The 23,495-nt window shown below is 36.7% G+C and overlaps 1 pseudogene; it reads left to right on the forward strand.

The window, feature by feature from the left end:
* Nucleotides 1-601: 601 nt before the first annotated feature.
* LOC109438722 (proteasome subunit alpha type-1 pseudogene) overlaps nucleotides 602-23,495 on the forward strand; it is an 84,195-nt pseudogene continuing 61,301 nt past the window's right edge.

Consider the following 23,495-nt stretch of genomic DNA (forward strand, 5'->3'; position numbering starts at 1 on the left):
ACTGGCCTAAAAGTAGAAACATATAGAAATGTCAGAAGCATAGTGGCATGAGGGATGCTCCTTCATATTGTCCCTTGAAGTTACAACAAATTGAACAGCTATAATTCAACAAAGGAGTCCTACACAACACAAACACTTCTGAGAGATCTGTGCATTGAAACATCTGATGATGGGCAAATTGCGGTGAACAGGAGATGGGGGAAGGAAGAAGTACAGAGGTGGGGGGCCACAGGATGCAGTCTGGAGATCACTGGGGTCCCAGGAGACAAGAGGAGAGAATTGAGAATGCCGGTGCACTCTCTGTGGCCTCAGCAATTCTTCCTCAGGGATCAGCAGGTAACACAGCTGAAACCAGTGATTGGGGCAGAGACCTGGGGGCAAAGACCAAATACAGCAGTGTGACAACTGCAGTCTAACAGCCCTCACTGCCAGGCAGAAAACAAAGCCATGCATACTGGGTGCCTCTCCCCAATCTCCCAGAGCTAGCTTCCCCCACACCTTCCCAGTATTAGCACCAGGTCCCAGGAAAAACGGTAGCAGTGTCAGATTAAAGAGAATATCTATAGCCCTGACAACTGGAGAGACAGTTTCTGAGCTGCAGATGAACAGTGAGGCTAATTCGAGTGACAAGGGAGAAGCTATAAAGGTGAGGCAGCTGTGGTCATGCAGTCACCATTACTTGGAAGAGAACAAAGTCACAAACCGACCAGGCACCTCTCCCAGGCCACCCTGCCATAAACTTTCATGTCTCATCACAGCAGGGGCACACAGGGCTACTGAGGCACACAGCTCTGCATCTGGCTGCAGGGACAGCATTAGGATTTCACAGGCTCAGAACCACATAGCCTATCTCATCCTCCCCTGGGGGTTGTGTTCTGAGACCAAGATGATATCTGACAAGACAAAAGATCAATCTATGATTAAAACACTTAATAAAATGTTTTACTTACCTCAACATAATAAAGGTCATATATAACCAAAAGTCAGCTAATATGGTGAAAAACTGAAAGCTTGTCCTCTAAGATCACGTAAAAAAAATTCCTTTGCAATTGCAATAAAAAGAATAAAATACCTAGGAATAAATTTAACCAAGGATGTGAAAGACCTATATACAGAAAACTATATGACATTTTTAAAAGAAATTGAAGAAGACACAAGAAAACGGAAAGACGTTCCATGTTCATGGATTGGAAGAATCAACATAGTTAAAATGAAAATGGCCTTATTACCCAAAGCAATATACAGATTTAATGCAATTCCCATCAAAATCCCAATGGCTTTTTTTTTTTTAAACAAAACAAAAAAATCATCAGATTTGTATGGAACCAAAAAAGACTTCGAATAGCCAAAGCAATCCTAATTAAAAAGAACAATGCTGGACATATCACACTCCCTGACTTCTGCTTGCACTACAGGGCAACAATAATCAAAACAGTATGTTACTGGCAGAGTCCAATGGAATAGAATTGAGAACCCAGAAATAAATGCACATAAATATGGACAGATAATTTTTGACAAAGAAGCCAAAAATATACAACGAAAAGAAGACAGCCTCTTCAATAAATGGTGCTGGCAGAATTGGAAAGCCACGTGCAAAAGAATGAAACTGGACTGCTATCTGTCACCATGTACCAAAATTAATTCAAAATGGATCAAAGACTTAAGCATAAGACTTGACACAATAAACTGCATAGAAGCAAACATAGGTACTAAACTTATGGACCTTGGGTTTAAAGAGCATTTTATGAATTTAACTCCAAAGCAAGGGAAGTAAAAGCCAAAATAAATGAATGGGACTATATCAAACTAAAATGCTTCTGCACAGTAAAAGAAACCATCAACAAAATAAAGAGGCAATCAATCGAGTGGGAAAAGATTTTTGCAAATGACACCTCCGATAAAGGGCTAATATCCAAAATATACAAGGAACTCATACAACTCAACAACAACAACAAAAAAATAGAATTAAAACATGGACAGAGGACCTGAATAGACATTTCTTCAAAGAGGACATACAAATGGCCAGTAGACATATGAAAAATTGCCCAACATCACTAATCATCAGAGAAATGGAAATAAAAACCACAGTGAGATATCACCTCACACCAGTTAGAATGGCTATCATCAACAAGACAAATAGTAACAAGTGTTGGAGAGGCTGTGGAGAAAAAGGAACCCTCATACACTGTTGGTAGGAATGCAGATTTGTGTATCTACTATGGAAGGCAATGTGGATGTTTCTGAAAAAATTAAGAACAGAATTAACATATGACCCAGCAATCCCTCTCCTGGGTATCTACCCAAAAAATCTGAAAACATTTATCCGTAAAGATGTATGTGCTCCGATGTTCATTGTAGCTTTATTTATGGTGGCCAAGACATGGAAACAACCAAAGTGTCCTTCGATAGATAATTAGATAAAGAAGATGTGGTATATATACAGAATGGAATAAGTATATAAACCACAAAAGAAAAGATGTGATATATATACTTCTGCCATAAGAAAAGATGAAATAGTACAATTTGCAACAACATGGATGAATCTTGAGATTATCATGCTAAGCGAAATAAGTCAAACAGAAAAAGTCGAGAACCATGATTTCACTGATATGTGAGATATAAAACTGAAAACAACAAATGAACAAGAGAAACAAATGAAGAAACAAAAACTCATAGACACAGACAATAGTTTAGTGGTTACCAGAGGGTAAGAGGGGAGGGGTGGTAGATGAGGGTAAAGCGGATCAAATATATGGTGATGGAAAGAGAACTGACCCTGGATGGTGAACACACAATGTGATATATAGATACATTTTAGAGTTGTCCACCTGAAATCTATGTAACTTTACTAACAATTGTCACCCCAATACACTTTAATTAAAAAAAAATAAATGAAAAAACGAAGAATAAAATACCTAGGAATAAACTTAAGAAAGGATGTAAAGAACCTATACACTGAAAATTATAAGACATTATTAAATGAAATTATAGAAGACACAAAGAAATGGAATAATATTCTGTGTTCATGGATGAGAAATCAACCTAGTTAAAATGGCTATATTATCCAAAGCAAATATGCAGATTTAATGCAAACCCCATCTAAATCCCAATGGCATTTTTTTCAAGAAATAGAACGCCCCAAAAATTATCAGATTTATATGGAATCACAAAAGACCCGAATAGCTAAAGCAATCCTAAGAAAAAAGAATATGGCTGGAGTTACCACACTCTGACTTCAATCTATACAAGAAGGTGACATAATCAAAACAGCATGATATTAGCAGAAACAGAGATGAATAGAATAGAACTGAGAACCCAGAAATAAACCCATGTATATATGGACACATAATTTTTAAACAAAGGAGCCAAAAACATGCAGTGGAAAAAAGAAAGCATCCTCAGTAAATGGTGCTGGGAAAACTGGAAATCTTGTGCAAAAAAAAGAAGGAAGATTGCTATCTGCTACCATTTACCAAAATTAACTTGAAATGTATCAAAGACCTAAACATACGACCTGAAACAATAAATTGCATAGAAGAAAGCATAGAACCCATATGGACCTTGGGTTCAGAGAGAATGTTATGAATTTGACCTCAAAGGCAAGGAAAGTAAAAGCAACAATAAATGAATGTGACTGTATCAAACTAAAGGCTTCTGCACAGCAAAGGAAACCATCAACAAAACAAAGAGACAGTCAACCGAAAGGGAGAAAATATTTGTAAACAACACCTGTGATAAAGGGTTGATATCTAAAATATATAAAGAACTCATACAACTCATCAACAAAAAAAAGAAAAAATCCAATTAAAAAATGGACAGAAGACCTGTACAGACACTTCTCCTAAAAAGATACACAAACAGCCAACAGATATATGACAAAATGTTGAATTTCACCAGCTGTTAAAGAAATACAAATCAAAACCACAACGAGATACTACCTCACACCTGTTAGAATGGCTATAATCAACAAGACAAGAAACAAAAAGTGTTCGAGAAGTTGTGGAGGAAAGGTAACCCTCATACACTACTTGTAGGAATGTAAATTGGTACAGACACTATGGAAAACAGTATGGCGGTAACTAAAAAAATTAAGAATAGAATTACCATACAACACAGCAGTTCTTCTGGATATCTACACCAAAAATCTGAAAACATTATCTGTAAAGATATACGAGTATGTACCCCTATGTTCATTGCAGGATTATTCATGGTGTTGAAAACTTGGAAACAACCAAAGTGTCCTTCGACAGATGATTGGATAAAGATGTAATACATACATACAATGGAATATTACTGGCCATGAGAAAAAATGAAATACTGCATTTCCAACAACAACATGGATGGATTTTGAGATTATCATGCTAAGCAAAGTAAGTCAGACAGAAAAAGTCAAGAACCATATGACTTCACTCATATGTGGGATATAAAACTGAAAGTAACAAATGAACAAGACAAACAAACAAAAACTGATAGACACAGACAATAGTTTAGTAGTTATCAAAGGGGAGGGAAGTTGGTAGAGGAGCAAAAACGGGGTCAAATATATTGTGATGGGAGGGGAACTGACTCCGGGTCATGAACGCACAATGCAATATATAGATGATTTATTATGGAAATACATACTTGAAGCCTATATAATTTCACTAACCAATGTCACTGCAACATATTTCATAAAAATTAATAAAAAATAAAAGAATATACACCATCACCAAGTGGGATTTATTGCTGGAATGCAAGGATGTTCTCACATATGAAAATTAATCAATGTAATAATACACCCTATCAACAGAATAAAGAAGAAAACCACATGATAATCTCAACTGATGAAAATGTATTTTTAAAAATTCAACAGACTTTCATGATATAAAGACTCAACAAACCAGTACATGCATTAAACTACCTCAACATAATAAAAGTGTCATATGAAAAGCCCACAGTTAATATCATACTTAATGGTGAAAGACTGAAATTGTTTTTACTAAGATCCGGAAAAAGACAGGATTGCTCACCTTTGTCATTTCTATTCAACATAGTATTGGAATGCCTCGCCAATTAGATCAATTAAGAAAAAAAAAAGATATAATTCACATACAAATTGGAAAAGTAGAAGTAAAATTTTCTCTGTTCACAACAACATGAAGTTCTTTGTACAAAACTCTATTACACCCCCCTTAACCCACCCCCCAAAAAAACAAAGAAAAAAATATTATATCTAAAGAAACTAATTTGGAAAAGTTGGAAGATACAAAATTAATGTCAAAATCAGTTGTATTGCTATACACCAACAATAAACAATCTGAAAAGGAAATTAAGAAAATTTCATTTACAAGCCTCAAGCAGAATTAAACACTTAGGAATAAACTTAGCCAAGGAAGCAAAAGGCTTGCATTTAAACTACAGAATGTTGCTGAAAAAAACTGAAGAAGCTAAAAATAAATGGAATGATATCCTCTATTTATATATTGAAAGAACTCATATTGTTAAGCTATCAATACTACCCAAAGTATTCTCCAGATTCAATGCAATCTCTATCAAAATACCAATGATGTTTTCACAGAAATATAAAAATCTATCCTAAAATTCATTCGTGGAATCTCAATGTATCCCCAATAGCCAAAACAATCTTAAGAATAATGTTGGAGGTCTCGCATATCCTGATTTAAAAACATATTTCAAAGCTAGAGTAATCAAAATAGTGTGTTACTGTCATAGAGACAGAGATGGGGACAAATGGAAATTGAATATAGAGCCCAGAAATAAATTCTCATATATATGGTAAAATGATTTTTTATAAACTTGCCAAGGCCATTAATGTGGAAAGGACCATGTTTTCAACACCTGGTGTGTGGAAAACTAGATATTCACATATAAAAAATAAAGTCATACCCTGATCTTACACCATACACAAAATTAACTGAAAATGAATTAAAAAAAAACAAACAAAAAAACAACAAACAACCCAAAGATACGAGCTAAAACTATAAAACTCTTAGGAGAAAATATAGTGAGAAATATTCATTATACTGGATTTTTTTTTTTTAAGTTTTATACATGAAAGGACACTATCAACACAGTAAAATGGCAACCCAGAGAATGGAAAAGTATTTGCAAATCATATATCTGAGAAGGGGTTAATATTCATAATATATTAAAAATATCTACAACTCAACATTAAATAAACAATCTGATTTAAAAATGGGTAAAGACTTAACAGACGTTTGTCCAAACAAGGTATGCAAATGACCAATAAACACTGGAAAGATGCTCAATATCAATCATCACTAGGGAAACGCAAATAAAAACACAATGTTACTTCACATCCCGTTAAGCTGGCTGTTATTTCTTAAAAAGTGTCAAGGATGTGGAGAAATTGGAATGCTTGTGCATTACAGGTGGGAATGTAAAATTCTGCAGGCATTGTGGAAAATAGTATGAGTATTCTTCAAAAAATGAAAAATAGGATTACCATTTGATCAAGCAATTCAACTTCTAGGTATATACGCCAAAGAATTGAAAATAGGGACTGTTGAACAGACATTTGTACACACATGCTCATAGCAGCATTATTCACAATAGACAAAATGTGGAAGTAACCCCAGTGTCCATTGACAGATGAATGTATAAACAAAATGTGATATATAAATTGGCATATCATTTTACCATAAAAGGGTGAAATTCTGACATATGCTGAAACATGCATAAACCTTGAAGACTTTATGATAAGTGAAATAAGCTAGTCACAAAAAGCCAAATAGTATATACAAGATACCTAGTGTTAAACATAAGAAGCATTGAAACTTATAGAGAATTTTTGTAAGAGTATATGTGAGCCAAACTGATGACATGCCAGGAAGCAAAATCTCAAATGCTCCTGAGAATGACAATTTTGTAGTTTCTTTTATGCATTTGGAATATAAGGGAGATTACATGAACATGGGAGAAAGCAAGGCAGGGAAATCTCTATGAATGGATTACAGGATAGTTAACAAGATTATGTGGTCTCTTGAGGTTGGTTATGCTTCCCAGGGGCCTGAAAACGAGGCATTTCAAAGGCGTGTTAAACCTAGATTCACAGAAACAATGGATAGGGCTTCCTTAAGGCAATGATAAACCTTTTATAGCCCTGGGGTGTGACTACCCACCAGGCTCTGCCCAGTTGGCAATTTATTATCAGATCACTCTGTCAGGTAACTTTCAGTTAGATTTATTATAGAGCCCCTTTTTTCATCCACAATTCCCCCTTTTGGTCATAAATCAATTGCAAAGATGCATTAATGACCAACATTTTGGTGAGACAGTGTGGTCTCACAGTGCTAGGAAGACTCATTCTTAAAAGTCTTGGTATCTACATAATTTCATTGAAATGGGGGACCATTGGGGTGGAGTAATAGTGTAACATGGGCTATGAATTTAGACCAAATTTTCCCAAAAGGGAGGGCTGGTAAATGAAGGCACTCAGGTCTTATGGCCTTCATTGTGAAAAAACACTCTGAATCATTTCTATCCTGTAAAGTGTCATTATCTGTGTTTTGCCTTCTGCCACATTTGTTTGTATCTGGCATCTAGTATTACATTTACATAAACCATGAATAGAATACTAACTGTTATCTTATACATGTTCAGTAATCATAAATAATTGGACTATATATAGAAATCCAAATAACAAGTATAATTGTTATAAAGACTAATATCATTAGCAGACAGGTAAAGACAATCAAACAAAATGGATTCTGAGTTCAATATTAATCTTTAGGTATATAGGGACAGCTGTCTACCTCTGATGTCTGTAGCTTCTCATCCTAGAGAAGTTTTTGATGCCTGTTATAGATGAAAGGGAGTGTCAGCAACAAGGGTAGATGTCCATTCATGGTTAGGCACCTGATAAGGTCCCTTCCAATGAGGTTCAAAAGTGCCTTTTAGTTGATGTCCTTTCCAAAAAACAAAACAAAACAAACACACACACAAATAAACAATATTTAAAGCCTTTGTCTCCTGGGAACTTGCTGTGAAAGGAAACAGTTACCAACTTGGCATTTTCTTGAAGTGACTCTTTCAAACCTTGGCAATATTGTAAGATATCTCCTTTCAATAATGTCAGCTCATAAATTCCTTCATCTAAGTCCTGCTTAAATGCACTGTGATGCATGAAGGAATGCAAAAACTAAAAAATGGTGAATGAACCAGGGAACAGGGTAGAACCAAGCAGCCATCGGGTTTCCCATAGCCCCAACTATATGTTTTTTTATAACCATGTTTACCCATACAATATACGTTAGACATTTTCATCCCTTATTTTAGAATAATTTCCATGCAATTTCAAATCTTTTAAGGTGTTGCAGGAGCCCTTCTGAAACACTGCAAAGTTATTCCTACATATATTGAGATATTAACCCTTAAATTCTCAATGTCTAATGAAAATTAAGAATCAATTAGCATCCCTTAGCTTGGACATTTTACAACCTCTAGAAACATTTTTCATAAACATCAAAGTCAATTATTAACATGGACTTATTTTTGTAAAACCCAGGCAATATAAAGAAGTCTGTTTTACTTCAAAAAACTTAAGTTAGCTTTTATTTACTAAGGATTAATTTCAGAAATGTGAACTGAAAAACATGGATTGGTTTCTATATTTATGAGAATTTTATTTAGAGTTCCCAATTCTTACAAGTACATACCTTTAAATTAATTTTAACAATATCATCCAGAGGTAGAAAATTATCTCACATTTATAACATATGTATTTATAAGACACACAGACACAAGCAGAGACCTTTCAGCCAAGAGAAAAACTCTCTAGTTTATAAAAGAACAATTGGATTCAAATTTTGCCCTGGAGACATTTACAATTTATATCTGTCCTTGACAAGTCAAGTACCAAATGATCTTCCCTCCGTTAAAATAAAAACACTAATTTTTGATACCTCAAAGAATTGGGTTGACACCTAACGGACATCATAGGTTGATCTTTATATCTAAATCCTTTTTTTAAGATTTCAGAGAGCAATGAAATATGTTTTCCATTCATTATGCCTACTTTTATAGCCAGCTTTTTCTAATTGTGTGCACAAAACCTTAGAAGTATCAAAAGATCCTCATTTTGACCATTTTAGTATTAATGGGAGGCTGACTCAAAGGGCTTGTCAGCCTCAGAGGCATGATTTTCTACGTTAATTTGGACAGCTGTAGAGCCTGAAGAAACTTCTAAGGAAAATCAGCCCTTACACTCATGTCTCCAGATGAACCATGTAGGGCGGAGATCCCTATGGGACCACTTTATGCCCTAGAGGAAATTTTTCTTCAGGCAACCTCACAAAGATTCTTAGTCACTTAGGAATACCTGAGCAAGGGCCAGCAAGAGCTTACCAGACACTACCAGAACCGTGATGCTTTCCAAAGCACAGTCTCCTTTCTTGGGCTCCTCTCCCAGGGTGAACCCATTCTAGTGTCCCCTGCCCTTCTCACCATGGCTCCCACTGGCTTCTCCAGGATTGGCTGAATGACTCCCATTTCCCATCTCCACCACTCTAGATTAGGGAATCTGAACAACAACCATCACCCCACTGGCTATTTGAGTTGGGGAAGCGAGTATCCTTTCTCTTTCAGAGCTAAAGGGAGTTCAGTCTTTCATTTGACCAGAAAAATTTTGTTCAGACTCTCAGTAAGTAATCCAATTAAAACGCTGAAATTAAAAACAGCAACCCATTTTTATTTATTTTTTTTTGTGTGTGTCCTTTCCCTGGATTATCTCAACCGTATCCACTTTAAGGATTTTCTAAGAACAGGTCAAATAAAGTCATGGCCTGCTACTTAAAGCAAGAAGGCCCAAAATACCAAGAGAAACTCACCCAAGTTCACTTGAGGCCAAATGGGGAGCCAGTGGGACACAATGGGCCCTTGATTGTACCTAGCACCAGGTCCGGGTTTGCAAGGTGGGCCTGGGTGGGCTTCTTCAGAACACTGCTGACTATGCAAAGTAATGTCCAAATCTGGGGAGAATTTGTATGAGTTTATTTGAGCCAAATTGACAACATATGCTGGGTAGCTGGTATCAAATGCTCCAGAGAATAACAGTTTTGCAACTTCTTTTATGCTTTTGAAATTAAGTAGGGAACATAAAACAGATTACATGGATGTGGGAGAAAACAAGGCAGGATTGGATTACAGGACAGTTAACAAGATTATTTGCTCTCTTGAGGGTGGTTACTACTTATTTCAAAGATGTGTTAACCTAGATGCACAAAAACAAAGGACAGGGCTTGCTTAAGGCAAGGATAAACCTTTTACAAAAAAGTTATATTACCCAGAATGACATTATGCCTCAGCTGTTGTCTTCTTAAAGGAAAGAATCAGTCAAGAGACAGAGTTTGTACAACATAGAACAGCAAGATGTTTATTAGTCAAAGCGAGTACACTCCGAGGCATGGAGTGGGCTGACTCAAGACAGGGAAGCAGTCACCCCCTTATATTATGTGAGGGTTTTTATCTCTATGGGTAGAATTGCCTCCCCAACTCCTTCTCTATTATCTTTCTCTTTCTTTGCTGAGGTGTCCCATCCTCCCCTCTGGTTTTCAACATTGTTTCTCAGAGTGTAAGCTGGTAATTTCCTATGATTTATTTGAGAATCTCATTAAAAATGGTCCTGAGAATGGAAACTACTTGGCCATAAGAAAAGATGAAATACTGCCATTTGTAACAACGTGGATGGATTCTGAGATTATTATGCTAAGCAAAATAAGTTAGACAGAAAAAGTCAAGAACCATATGACTTAACTCATATGTGGGATACAAAATAGAACAACAACAAAGGAACAAGACAAACAAAGAAACAAAAACTCATAGTCAAAGACAACAGTTTACTGGTTACCAGAGGGTGAGGGGAAAAAAGGGTGGTAGATGAGGGTAAAGGGGGATCAAATACATGGCGATGGAAGGAGAACTTGATAGGGTAGGTAGATAGATAGAAATGAACAGGAGAAGAAGAGATTTAGCCCCAATTAGAAAGTCCCTTGCTGCGGCTCTTACTTGGGTCAAGACCCCTGGCAGCTGCCCAGCAGGACTCCAGGCTTACACTTACCTCTAAATCAGAGATGTGTTGTTAGAAGTCAGAGAAGCAGGGGTGGGGGTGGGGAGGTGGGGGGGTGGGCATATTCTCTTTGTCAGGATCATCAGTATCTTTCTAGACCAACAGGATTCCAGGTTTAAACATACTCCTAAAGAATGTGTTTACTCATCCCCGCCCCCCCAACCAAGGGGATGTGTTTATTCATGTCCCTAAATCAAAGGGGTGTGTTTGCACATGCCCCTAAATCAAAGAAATGCATTGTTAAGAGAAGACATCCTGCTTATCAACACATCCTGTTTGTCGCCAATACCTCACTAGCCCAACAGGATTCCAGATTTACACATACTCCTAAGGAATGTATTTACTCATCCCCCCCCCCCCAACCAAAATCAAAGGTGTGTGTTTACTCATGCCCCTAAATCAATGAAATGCATTGCTAAATGCCAGAGGGCTAGGTACCTCAGGGGGAGAAAGAGAGATAAGAGAAGGGCATTCTACCCACAGAAATAAAAGCCTTCATACAATGTGAGGCAAGGCTGCTTCCCTCTCATGGGTCAGCCCGCTCCAAGTCTTGGTGTGTACTTTTACAAACAAACTTCTGCTGTTCATGTTGCACAAATTTCCATCTCTTGATTGAATTCTTTCCTTCAAGAAGACAAGAACCAAGGTTATCGTCATTTTCCTGGTAACAAACTGACTCTGGGTGGTGAACACGCAATGTGATATATAAATGATGTATTATAGAAACGCCCACTTGAAACATAAAATTTTACAAACCATTGCCACTCCAATAAATTTAATAAAATAAATTTTTTTTAAAAATGGTCCTGAGAAGCAGGATGTATATTCTGATAAGCGGAATGGTTTGTCTCCCTCTCCAGCATTTTTCCTTGTTGTAACATCATCTTATTCTCAGTATCCTGCTGAGCAAGCAAGATGTTTGTGCCCCAAGTGAAAGCAGCTGCAAGGGGTCTCCTAACTGGGGCTAGTTCCCTCCTTCTCTTGCTCATTTCTACCTTTCTGCCTACCCTATGAAGTTATATGCCTAGGGATTGACTTCCTACCATAACCTGCCCAATTAGGAATTTTTCATCAGATCACCCTCTGTAGTTATTTTCCATCGAACCCCCCTTTTTTTTTCACTCACAGAAGAAAACTTAAAATTCAAGGAAAAGGAAAACTAAAATCCTGATAGAAAATTGGGAAAAGACATAAACACATAATTCACTCACATACATAAACAAAATATAAAATTAGTCCTCAAACATATTTTAAAAGTTCAAACTCAATTATAATTAGTGAATTATAAATTAAAACAACACTGAGATAATGTGTTTCACTCATCAGGCTGGCAAAAATTAAAAAGTATTAAAATATTCTGTTGACAAGTTTATAAGGAAACAGGCACTCTCATATTGTTGGGAATGCAAATTGGATATTTGACTGAAGAAATTTCTAAGCAAAATTTTGAAGGAATAAGCTAGTTTCTCTTGAATGCTTGTATTAATAGTAAAGTGTGAGAAGAAAGAAATTATTAAATGATGGATTGATTAATCAAAATGCAAACATAACTTAAAAATTTGGAAAATTCCCCTACTAGTATCCATACTGAAGAAAATAAGAAAGCTTGTTTGGGAGAGAATACAAAAGGTATGGCCAGGATTCCATAAGGAGATTGGTATGGATCAGCTATCTCAATGGAAGTTAGAAGCTATTTGTCAAGACAGTGGGGAGTTTGGTGGGCCATCTAAACAGAAGCCAGGACCTACTATCCAAGAGAACGAGAGAATGACCCAGTAGGCATTTCAAAGGTCTTCGGCGCTACCTCCCCCATTAGAGGCCTGGAATGCAAGGTCTGAGGGGCAGAAGAATTTTATAGGGGAGACTGAATTATTCTGGCCTGTCTCACATAAGGGGCTCTACTCCTCACATTCAGTTGCCATGCTCCACAGCCACCCCAGGTGTGCTTCAGGCTAAGATAGCCAACCCTCTGGAGGGCACGGACAGTAAACCTTGACAGCATCAGCTTTCCTGCTGGCACACAGAGTGCAAGAACTATAGGGACATGGTTACTCCACCTCGATACCTGGGAGAGCCAGGGTGTGAAGGAGGAAAACCTCTGTAGGGATGGGGGCCACAGTGGGGATCTCTTGCTAGGGCAATGCCTAGTGGAGCCATGGGTGTGGGGTGGCCCTGCTACCCCATCCTAGGAGATCTATAGACATGGAACTCTAACCTATGAGAACTGCAGTGAGGCTGTGTCCCTCAAAGCCATGGGAAATCCTCACCCCAGTGTTTTTCAAAGGCAAGACCCTTGCCCCAGTGGGCCTTATTTATTTATTTATTTATTTTATTTGGACCTGCTACCTCTTTCTTTTTTTTTCATTTCTCTCTTTTGGGAGAGGAATGATTATCTAATCCCTGTCCTATCATAATGATTTAGAAGCACATAACATGTTTGATTTCACAGGTTTATAGCTAGAGAGCAATTGGCCTTAGAATGAAGGGTACCTTGAGCCACACACATATCTGATTTAAATGATATTTAAATGATAATTATATTTGGATTTAGACTTTGAACTTGATGCTGGAATTAGTTAAGACTTTGGGGGCTATTGGAATGGAATGAGTGTATTTTGCATGCAGAGGAACATGAATTTTGGTGAACCAGGGGAGGAATGCTATGATCTGAAGATTTGTATCCTCTCAAAATCATATATTGAAACTTAGCCCCAAGGTGAGTGTGGGGGCAGAGCCCCAGAAAGTAGTTTCCAGGCTCTCAGCCTCACATAAACAGGTGCTGGCTCAGGTAGTAAATGGCCAACTGTGATTGCATGGCCATCAGCTGTGGCTAGTTGGCCGTCAGCTGTAACCAGTGAGCCATTGGCCACAATATAACTGCTGTGGCTACGCTAGAGGAGAGAGAAAGAATGAGGCTAGCAAGAAGATGGCGGCTAGGCTGGCAAGCGTGGATGGCGGTTTGTGGACAGTGTGGATCCAGCCTCCAGTGAGAGTATAGTGCCGCCAGAGAGAATATAGTGGTATGACTCCCCTACCTATGGCTCCGTGGGTGTTCCTTTTTGGCCTCACCATATCCTGCGTTCTTGTGTGGGGAGCGGGACCAGAGACCCCGCAGACCTCCCTGCATGACAAATGGCGGAGCGAGCAGGGTCTCCCGCACGACAGTGATGGTATTAGGCGATTGAGCTTTTGGGAGCTGATTATGTCATAAAGGCAGAATTCTCATGAATGGGATTAGTGCCTTTATTAAAAAGGCTTCAGAGAGATCCTTTGTCCCATGCACCATGTTAGGACACAGGGAGATGGCACCCTGATTTCACACTTCTCATAGGTGTATGGGTTAACAATTTTGAAATTACTTTAGATGTATATTAAAATTAAACTAATAATCGTGTGTGTGTGCGTGTGTGTGTTTAATAGAGAATAAGAGCTATTTCTAACTGCTGGAAAAATAAGTTATAGGCAAGAAAGAGGAAAACCTAATATAAAGCCTATGTTTTGTTAGAATCAGAGACATTAAATATAAATCCATTGGCATAAATATATATATATATATATATATATATATACACACACACACACACACACATATATATATATTCAATATTCAATAGGTACTGAATTAAACAGAGACACATGTATATTGTGGGCTAGCTCTGTCTCTTGAGAGAGTAGAGAATCAACGTCACTTCAATAGCAATGAGCAAATCTAGTGCTAACACCTTAGTTTCTAAATACTGTTCTTCAATACAAAGGTCCTGGGATCCTTGAAGAAGTGACTGAGGGCGGCCAGGTAGCTCAGCTGGTTAGAGCGCAAGTTCTGAACAACAGGGTTGCTGGTGCGATTCCCACATGGGCCAGTGAGCTGCGCCCTCCACAACTAGACTGAAGACAATGAGCTGCCACTGAGCTTCCTGAAGAGCAGTTGGATGGCTCAATTGGTTAGAGTGTGACCTCTCAACAAAGTTGCCAGTTCAATTCCCTGCATGGGATGGTGGGCTGCGCCCCCTGCAACTAAAGATTGAAAACGGCGACTGGACTTTTAGCTAAGCTGTGCCCTTCACAACTAGACTGAAGGACAACGACTTAGAGCTGATGGGTCCTGGAGAAACACACTGCTCCCCAATATTCCCTAATAAAATTTATTAAAAAAAAAAAAAAAAAAAGGAGTGACTGAATGTAGGGATGGGGTTGGGGCAGGAAAAATATAAGATTAATTTGGGATACCTTGTGGTGTCAGAAATTAAGAAAGAGGACTTGTTGAAAAGACACAGGAGCCTAATTTAAGGAGTGCCTAGTAGCCAAAGTTGTAAAGTTTTAAGCAAGAAAAAAAGTAAAGATAGTATAGTATAATATAAAAATAACATGAATCCATGTGTCCATATTTATATAAGTAAACAATTAAATAAGTAAAAATATTTGAGTAGGGACAACTCTTCTTTATGAAAGAATTGTAATTTAAAAATTAGGAGAACTAGCATAAAAAATAAAGACTAAAGAACTGTAACAGATTGGAGGAGACATATAAACTAAATGTCATGTGGGTTTCTGGATTGGATTCTGAAAGAAAAATGGACATTAGTAGAAAAATTGTGAAAATATAAAGTCTGTAGTTTAGTTAATAGTTTTGTCCAAATATTAATTTCTGAGTTTTTTTATAGTTCTATGGCTATGTAATGTTAACATTAGGGGAAATTCTAACTGAATACATAGCTGTATGGATCTGAGGATTTCAGTTCATGTCAGTTTAAGAAACATGCAGTAAATATTATTATGTCGAAGACACTGTGATAGATGCCAAAAAGTGTATGGCGAAGAAACACAGATTAGTAAGGCATAGGCCCTGTCATTGAGGTGTTTAGAGTCTAGTGGCATAAAAAACAATCACATAGTCCAATAATTTTACTCTAATTTGATAAGCAATAATATAATGGTTTGCCCCAGGAATCATGGAAGCACAGAGGCAAAGCTCTTAGTTTAATCTGGGTGTCTAGAGAATACTTATTGGAATAGATAACTTCTGGGCTAAATCTTTTTAGAGGAATATGAGTTTTTCAGGAAAAACATAGCATACATTGTGTACTTTAATAATTATTTTTATATTTGCCTATTCGCTAATCAATTTCTTCATATTGGCTTATAGATTTAAGATAACTTTATGATTTCAGTGAAAATATCAAAGAAAAGTAGGTTCTCCAGTTCTTTTGGCTTTATCTATGCACAGCTACCAACACAGACTCTGATATTTTGCCTGTCTTCGTAATTGATTTCAAGTGTCAAGCTTGAAAGTGTCAAGAATTCAAGTGTCAAGAATTGATTAAGTGGTAATCCAAAAAAATTACCAACATTGTGCAAACAAATATTTCAGTGTGGTGTATTCTATTTGATCTCATTCATGGTCAGGGGAGAATCAGATTGCAAAATCATTTATCTCCCTTTCAGTCTTCCCCTCTTTAAAAAATTTGCCACATCAATTGCTGCTTCCATATTAAGTGCAACAAATAGCAATTTTAACTAACATATCTATTTAACTTCAGCATTAATGCTCAATTGTTACATCCGTAGCTTTGTACACATTTTATATACATAACACTTGCCACAAAGTGAGCCCAATAAGGTCAGCCAGATAATTACCAGTCTTGTCACACACACATCAGCTCTACAATTATCCTTAATTAATTAGAACCTTGATGCAATCACCAGAGGTAATCAACAGTAATCATTTTGAACTGCTCTCCTTTGATTCCCCCAAAGTGTCAATATTGGAGTATTATTTGATTTGAAGCAAGTAACTATAAATACAAGAGTCTAAATTCTCTTTAATAATTTATTTTAAAGAATTTCTCAGCAACTACTCTCATTAATTTTTTCTAGCAGTTATCACTCCTGAAGGTTTAAGTGCCCATGATGAATAGAGAGTGAATGAAGTGCCAGGAGGAGTCAGCAAAGATGTTGACAAAGCATCTGAACTTTGTGACAGGTAGTGATCATCAATAGAAATAATAATACTTAAACATTTTAAGCATTAATAGATATAACTGCTCATGAACGCTCTTTAATTAAGGTGTTGTAGAAAAATACAGTTGCTTACAGAAGGGAAAACTGAGCGAAGTTAAAAGAAAGCAGACAGAATTAATCACAGGCAAGTGACAGTAACTCATTTTCATGGTTAAAGCAAAGGGTGCACTGTCAATGCAACAAAACAATGGTGGTTAAGCAGTGGATTTTGGAGGACATTAAAGATCAAAATGAGAGATCATCCATTGTCTTTAAAAATTGTGAAGTGGCACAATCTTTAGGGGAGAGTCACAATTTTTAAATTACACTTAGAAACAAATACTACCATTGTCAGGCAGATTTAGAAAGGGAGTCAGTCATGAGGAAGACTATTCCAATTATTTAAGGCTGGTGAGAACAAAAGGGAAAGAGAGAAGACTAAGGCATCAGCAAAAAGGAATGGATGGTAATTTGTACTAGTCATGTCCAAGATCTGGAGGTATGAAAGTGACTTTCTGTGACTACTGGTACAATATATGGGTAGTAAGATGAGTGTTTATCAGTTAAGGTTGTGGTCAGCCAAAAGTAATAGGACCCTCCAAAAAACAAACAGTAACTTAACAAGTAGTTTATTTCCTTTTTGTTTCTTATATATAAAAAAACTTGGGGTAGGCAGTCCATAGCTGGTATAGCCATTCAAGGGTATTGCCAAACACCCTTTATACAGAGGGTGCCAGAAAAACGTATATACATTTTAGGAAAGGAAAAAATTGTATTAAAATTATACTGATGGTAACCACTTTGAACACCTCTTGTAATTGCAAAAGTCAAACGTGACTTGTATTCATCTTTTGTTATGAGTATATATTGAGTATTACAATTTCAATAGTTTTTTTCTTTCTTAAAATGTGTATACATTTTTTTTTGGCATTCTCTGTATATTCCTGCTACATTAGTTTCCTGTGGCTGCTATAAAAGAACCCCACAATTTAGCAGCTTAAAACAATACCAATTTATTCTATTAGACATCTGTATGTCAGAAGTCCAAAATGAATCAGGTAGAGCTAAAACCAAGGTGCAGTTATAGCTGTTCTTGTTTTTTTATCTTTTTTTTTTCTTTTTTCCCCTGGAAGCTCCATGGGACAATCTGCTCCTTTCCTCTTTCAAATTCTAGTGCCTGCTGACATCTTTGGGGGGGCCATTATTCATACTGCCAGATCTTCTACGCAATCCTTAATGTGTACCTTTGATCTAATTTCTGTAGCTCTAGGCATTTCAGGAAAAAAAGAAGGAGGTGGCTAAGCAAATACTAGGGAAGTGATTCTAAAGAACACTTTCCCAAAATTCCCCCGAAACTTCCACTTTTATTTCATTTACCAAAACTATGTCACATAGCTAGTCCTACATAGATGCAAGGAAATTTGAGAAGGCAGTATTTTACTTTCCAGCTACGTTAGAGGAGAAAAGAAAAAGAAAAAAAGAAAAAAAAAAGGGGGCTGGGAATGAGTATTGAGCAAGCCAACCAAGAGTACCTGCATTTTGTAGGAGTCCCAGCATATATGTGTGTGTGCCCCTGGGGACATATATACACACATATAAGTCTTATTCATTCCTCAGTTCACGACATTTTCTAGTTTTTATGTCCTTGGGCTAGGAAATGAGGTGAAACAGAGGTAGAAAAATGAGCGAGAAGAAACTGGGTGTAGGGGCAAAAACTTCCCTTATTTCCTTCTAGGTTCTTTGGCTGGTCTGATAATTAAGTTAACATGAGAAAAATTAACAAGAGAAAAATAAATTCCATACATACAGAAGCTCCATAAAAATTTGAGACTCCCTCGCAGTCAGGTAATTGAGGCACCCTTAGCTAAGGAGAAGGGGTTAGGGGTCTGGAGCTTCAAAAGGGAAGTAGACAATTCACAGGAAGATGAAAAGATCAAATATTTTACAAACAAATATTTCCCATGCTATGCACATAAGTCTTTCTGATATAAAAAGAGTGTGTGTGTGTGTGTGTGTGTGTGTGTGTGTGTCTGTGTGTCTGTGTGTCTGTGTGTCTTGTAACGGCTCTCCTCCTGGTATAGACCCCCTATCTTAAAATTCTTTTAAGGCAGTTAAAAAAAAGGAAGAAAAAAAAAAATCTCTTTCTAAGTCTGCTGGGCCCCAATTGTCTTCAGCTAGAAATAATCCACATGCCACCGTGGCACATTCTAGGGTGACATATCCTGTTCCCCTCTCAGAAGTTAGGACTTGGCTGGTAATAGAAAAGGGAAAGTTAGGTCGATAAAATCATTAATTTGTGGGCTCTTGAAATTCCATTCAAGACATGTTCTGATGAAACAATTGTCCTATTCCTGAAGAACATGTAACAATATCTGCAACTGCATAAATACCTAATATCTTAATACAAAAAATACTACAAGTCCTAAGAAATCCAAATGGAGTTTAGATGTTTTAAACTCAAAAAGAATATGTCCTTCTCAACTTTAATATTTCTGTTAATTTCTGATGACTTAGAAAGCTTGTCTCTAGGAAAAGCTGTATTGGATGACCAACAAAGATAGACATATCTGTTGGCTATTTATCATACGAAGTAGAAATGTTAGCTAGATTACCATATAAATGCTTTTTTTTCTACTTACATTCTTGTCTAATACAAACACACCTAGGACAAAAGACAATGAAATGTGATGATACTCTGGAATTTAGACACAAAAGCCCTGCACATTTAAAATTCAATGACAAGGGTAATAGGGATTATTGAACATCTGATCTTAAGCGCTTGACTCTGGAGTCTCTATGTAGTCAGGATAGGGTCTTATTATTCTAGCTTCAGATTTATATGTTAACCAATATGTTTTACATAATTTTTACTCTTGTTGATTCTCCTTTAAATTTGTAGTTGAAAGGCAAATTATTTGCTCTTCGCAATGTAGTACAGGATCCAATTTTCTTTTTTAACATAGATTTCTAGTTCTTATGGTCTCTTTAAAAAGAATCAAATCATTAAAAAATGCGACAATTTAACTTTCACTGATGGGTAACGATGAAATAGGAATTTAAGTACTTAAAAAAAATTACAGCTGTCACAAGTTTGCAAAAAAAATGGTCCCTATGAGACAGCAGCTATTAGATAATTCTTAAGAAGACAATTTATCTGAACATTTAAAGCAGAAAAGGTAACTATGTCATACATTTCCTTAGGTATTGGTTGATTGTTAATAAATGCAATTAATGTATAATTATAATATTATTAACATGTGTCACATTCTATTATTCTGCAATGTATTGTTATATCTATATGTTAAGTGCAGTAGACATACATACTAAGGAAAGCTGCTTATACTAAGTTAAATGATACTTAACTGTGATTCAGTAGAATCTGTGGATTCTACTGGTGTCTGTAAAGTCTGCTTACCTTTCAGCACTTATTTGAAGAGTGGCCATATATTAATGTCCCACAAAAATGTTTCTTCATCTTTTAAGTAATATTTTCATTTTCAAAAAATTTTAAATACACCTAATTTCAGGGACTATGAAATGGAGTCTTTAAAACAAGCTTTCTTAAGATCCTCTTTTTATTTGGTCATTGTTTTCCAAGTAGCTCTGATCTCAGGATCTCTACTTCACGTCAAAATATCCCCTGTGTGACACAATTCTGTCATAAATTACTGAAGCTCTTGGTACTGACATTTAACCTCAGTGCTATTCAGTGTTCTTAGTCATTAAACAACACCTCAAAATCTTACCACCAAGCTATGGCAGAATTCTCAAGTTAGGCAAGAGACTGCCTGATTTAGCCTGGATGGGTCCCCATGTTGAGAGACCTGGCTTACTCAGTGTCCTTCATTAAATCCACCATTGAAGTGGAAGTTGAAAATATGAAAAACAATAATGACGGAGCATCTACCTCCTGCACTACTCCCAGAGAGTCAATTAGGCATCGGATACTCAGTGACTTCTTTTTAGGCCAATGAAGCAGTAACTTAGTTAATGGCATCCCAGTGGCAAAGAAGAGTTCACACAGTTTCCAAAAATGCCCAAATTTCTCCCAGGGAGTAGTTTACACATTATAAACACATTATAAAAATCTAGCTCAATCATTACAGGCCAAATAGTCCATTTATAAAATGTTAAGAGGTTTTGATGCTGTGGTAGACAATAAAATGGGTGTAGCTACTTCATGAGGGTGAGTAATGATTTCAAAGGCAACCAAAATAGAAAACTGATTATAATACTGAAATATGCAGTGAGTCATATATGCAACTTATAAGCTGCATGCCTGTATGAAATATATAATATCATCTAGATGTAATTCATGGGAATATGTAAAATGATACAAATTATCAGGCTCAAGAGATAGAATAAGCAACAATTTCTACAACTCACAGGAGTTTAGAATATCTTTGTCATTTTACGTTAAATGATTCAGTTAAAAAACATTAGGCCATTTAAAAATTAAGTATTGCTATAGGTATGATAATTCTTCTCTTAAGTAGCTTTTACATAATAGAGAAGAAAGAATACATGCAAAAACATTCAGAATGAAGATAAGGACTGCACCTACACTATACCTTGTCTTCTTAATGGTCTGAATAACACCATAGTTAAATATTCATCTGGGTATTCTCATGGTTATTTTAAATAATTTAATAAATTATACTGAAAACTATTTATTTTGCAGTTGCAACAAAAAGAATAAAAACCTAGGAATAAACCTAACAAAGGATGTCAAGGACTTATACACTGAAAACTATAAGACATTATTAAAAGAAATTGAAGAAGACACAAAAAAATGGAAAGACATTCCATGTTCATGGATTGGAAGAATCAACATAGTTAAAATGGCCATATTACTTAAAGTAATACACAGATTTAATACAAGCTCCATGAAAATCCCAATGGCATTTTTTCAAGAAATAGAACAAAAAATCATCAGATTTACATGGAATCACAAAAGACCCCAAATAGTCAAAGCAATCCTGATTGAAAAGAACTAGGCCGGAGGTAGCACACTCCCTGACTTCAATTTATACCACAAAATGACAATAATAAAAACAGCATAGTATTAGCAGAAAAACAGACATGCAGGACAATGGAACAGAATTGAAAATCCAGAAATAAATCCACATATATATGTGCAGATAATTTTTAACTAAGGAGCCAAAAACATAAAATGGAGAAAAGACAGCCTCTTCAATAAATGCTGCTAGGAAAATTGGAGAGCCGCGAGCAAAAGAATGAAACTAGACTGCCACCTGTTACCATATACCAAAATGAACTCAAATGGATCAAAGACCTAAACATAAGACCTGAAACAATAAATTGAATAGAAGAAAGCTGTCATGCAAGGTGTCATGCGGGGTCTCTGGTCCCGCTCCCCACATAAGAACGCAGGACATGGTGAGGCCAAAAAGGAACACCCACGGAGCCATAGATAGGGGAGTCATACCATTATAGTCTCGCTGGCGGCTGGGTTGGAGACACAGGAAGCAGGAGCCAGACGATCCACAATCCACACTCTGCTAGCCCCCATTTTCTGCTAGCGTAGCCATGGCAGTTATATTAGTGAGCAATGGCTCACTGGTTACAGCTGACGGCCAACTAGCCACAGCTGATGGCCATCCAGTCACAGTTGATGGCCATTTACTTCCTGAGTGAGCACCTTTCCATATGAGGGCAAGAGCCTAGAAACTGCAATCCTGGCTCTGTCCCCACAAAAGCATAGATACAAAACTTATGGGCCTTGGGTTCAGAGAGGATTTTATGCACTTGACCTCAAAGGCAAGGGATGTAAAAGCAAAAATGAATGGATGGGATTATATCAAACTAAAAAGCTTCTGCATAGCAAAATAAACCATCAACAAAACAAAGAGGCAAGCAATCAAATGGGATAAGATATTTGCAAATAACACCACTGATAAGGGGCTAATATCCCAAATATATAAAGAACTCATACAACTCAACAACAAAGACACAAACAATCGAATTTAAAACATGGGCAGAGGACCCCAACAGACACTTCTCCCAAGAAGACATAGAAATGGCAACAAATATATGAAAAAATGGCAACAAATATATGAAAAAATGCTCAGCTTCACTAGCTATTATGGAAATGTAAATGAAAACCACCTCACACCTGTTATTAGGTTGGTTCAAAAAGAATTGCGGTTTTTGCAATTATTTTCAACCTTTTAAACCGCAATTACATTTACACCAACTTAATAGAATGGCTATCATCAACAAGACAAGTAATCACAAGTGTTAGAGAGACTGTGGAGAAAAAGGAACCCTCCTACACTGCTGGTGGGAATGTAAATTCGTACAGCTGCTATGGAAAACAGTATGGAGGTTTCTCAAATATTAAAAATAGAATCATCATATGACCCAGCAATCCCTCTTCTGGGTATCTATC

Source organism: Rhinolophus sinicus, chromosome 18 (genome assembly GCF_057876585.1).
Source record: "Rhinolophus sinicus isolate RSI-liver-muscle chromosome 18, RSI-T2T, whole genome shotgun sequence".
NCBI classification, from domain to species: Eukaryota; Metazoa; Chordata; class Mammalia; order Chiroptera; family Rhinolophidae; genus Rhinolophus; species Rhinolophus sinicus.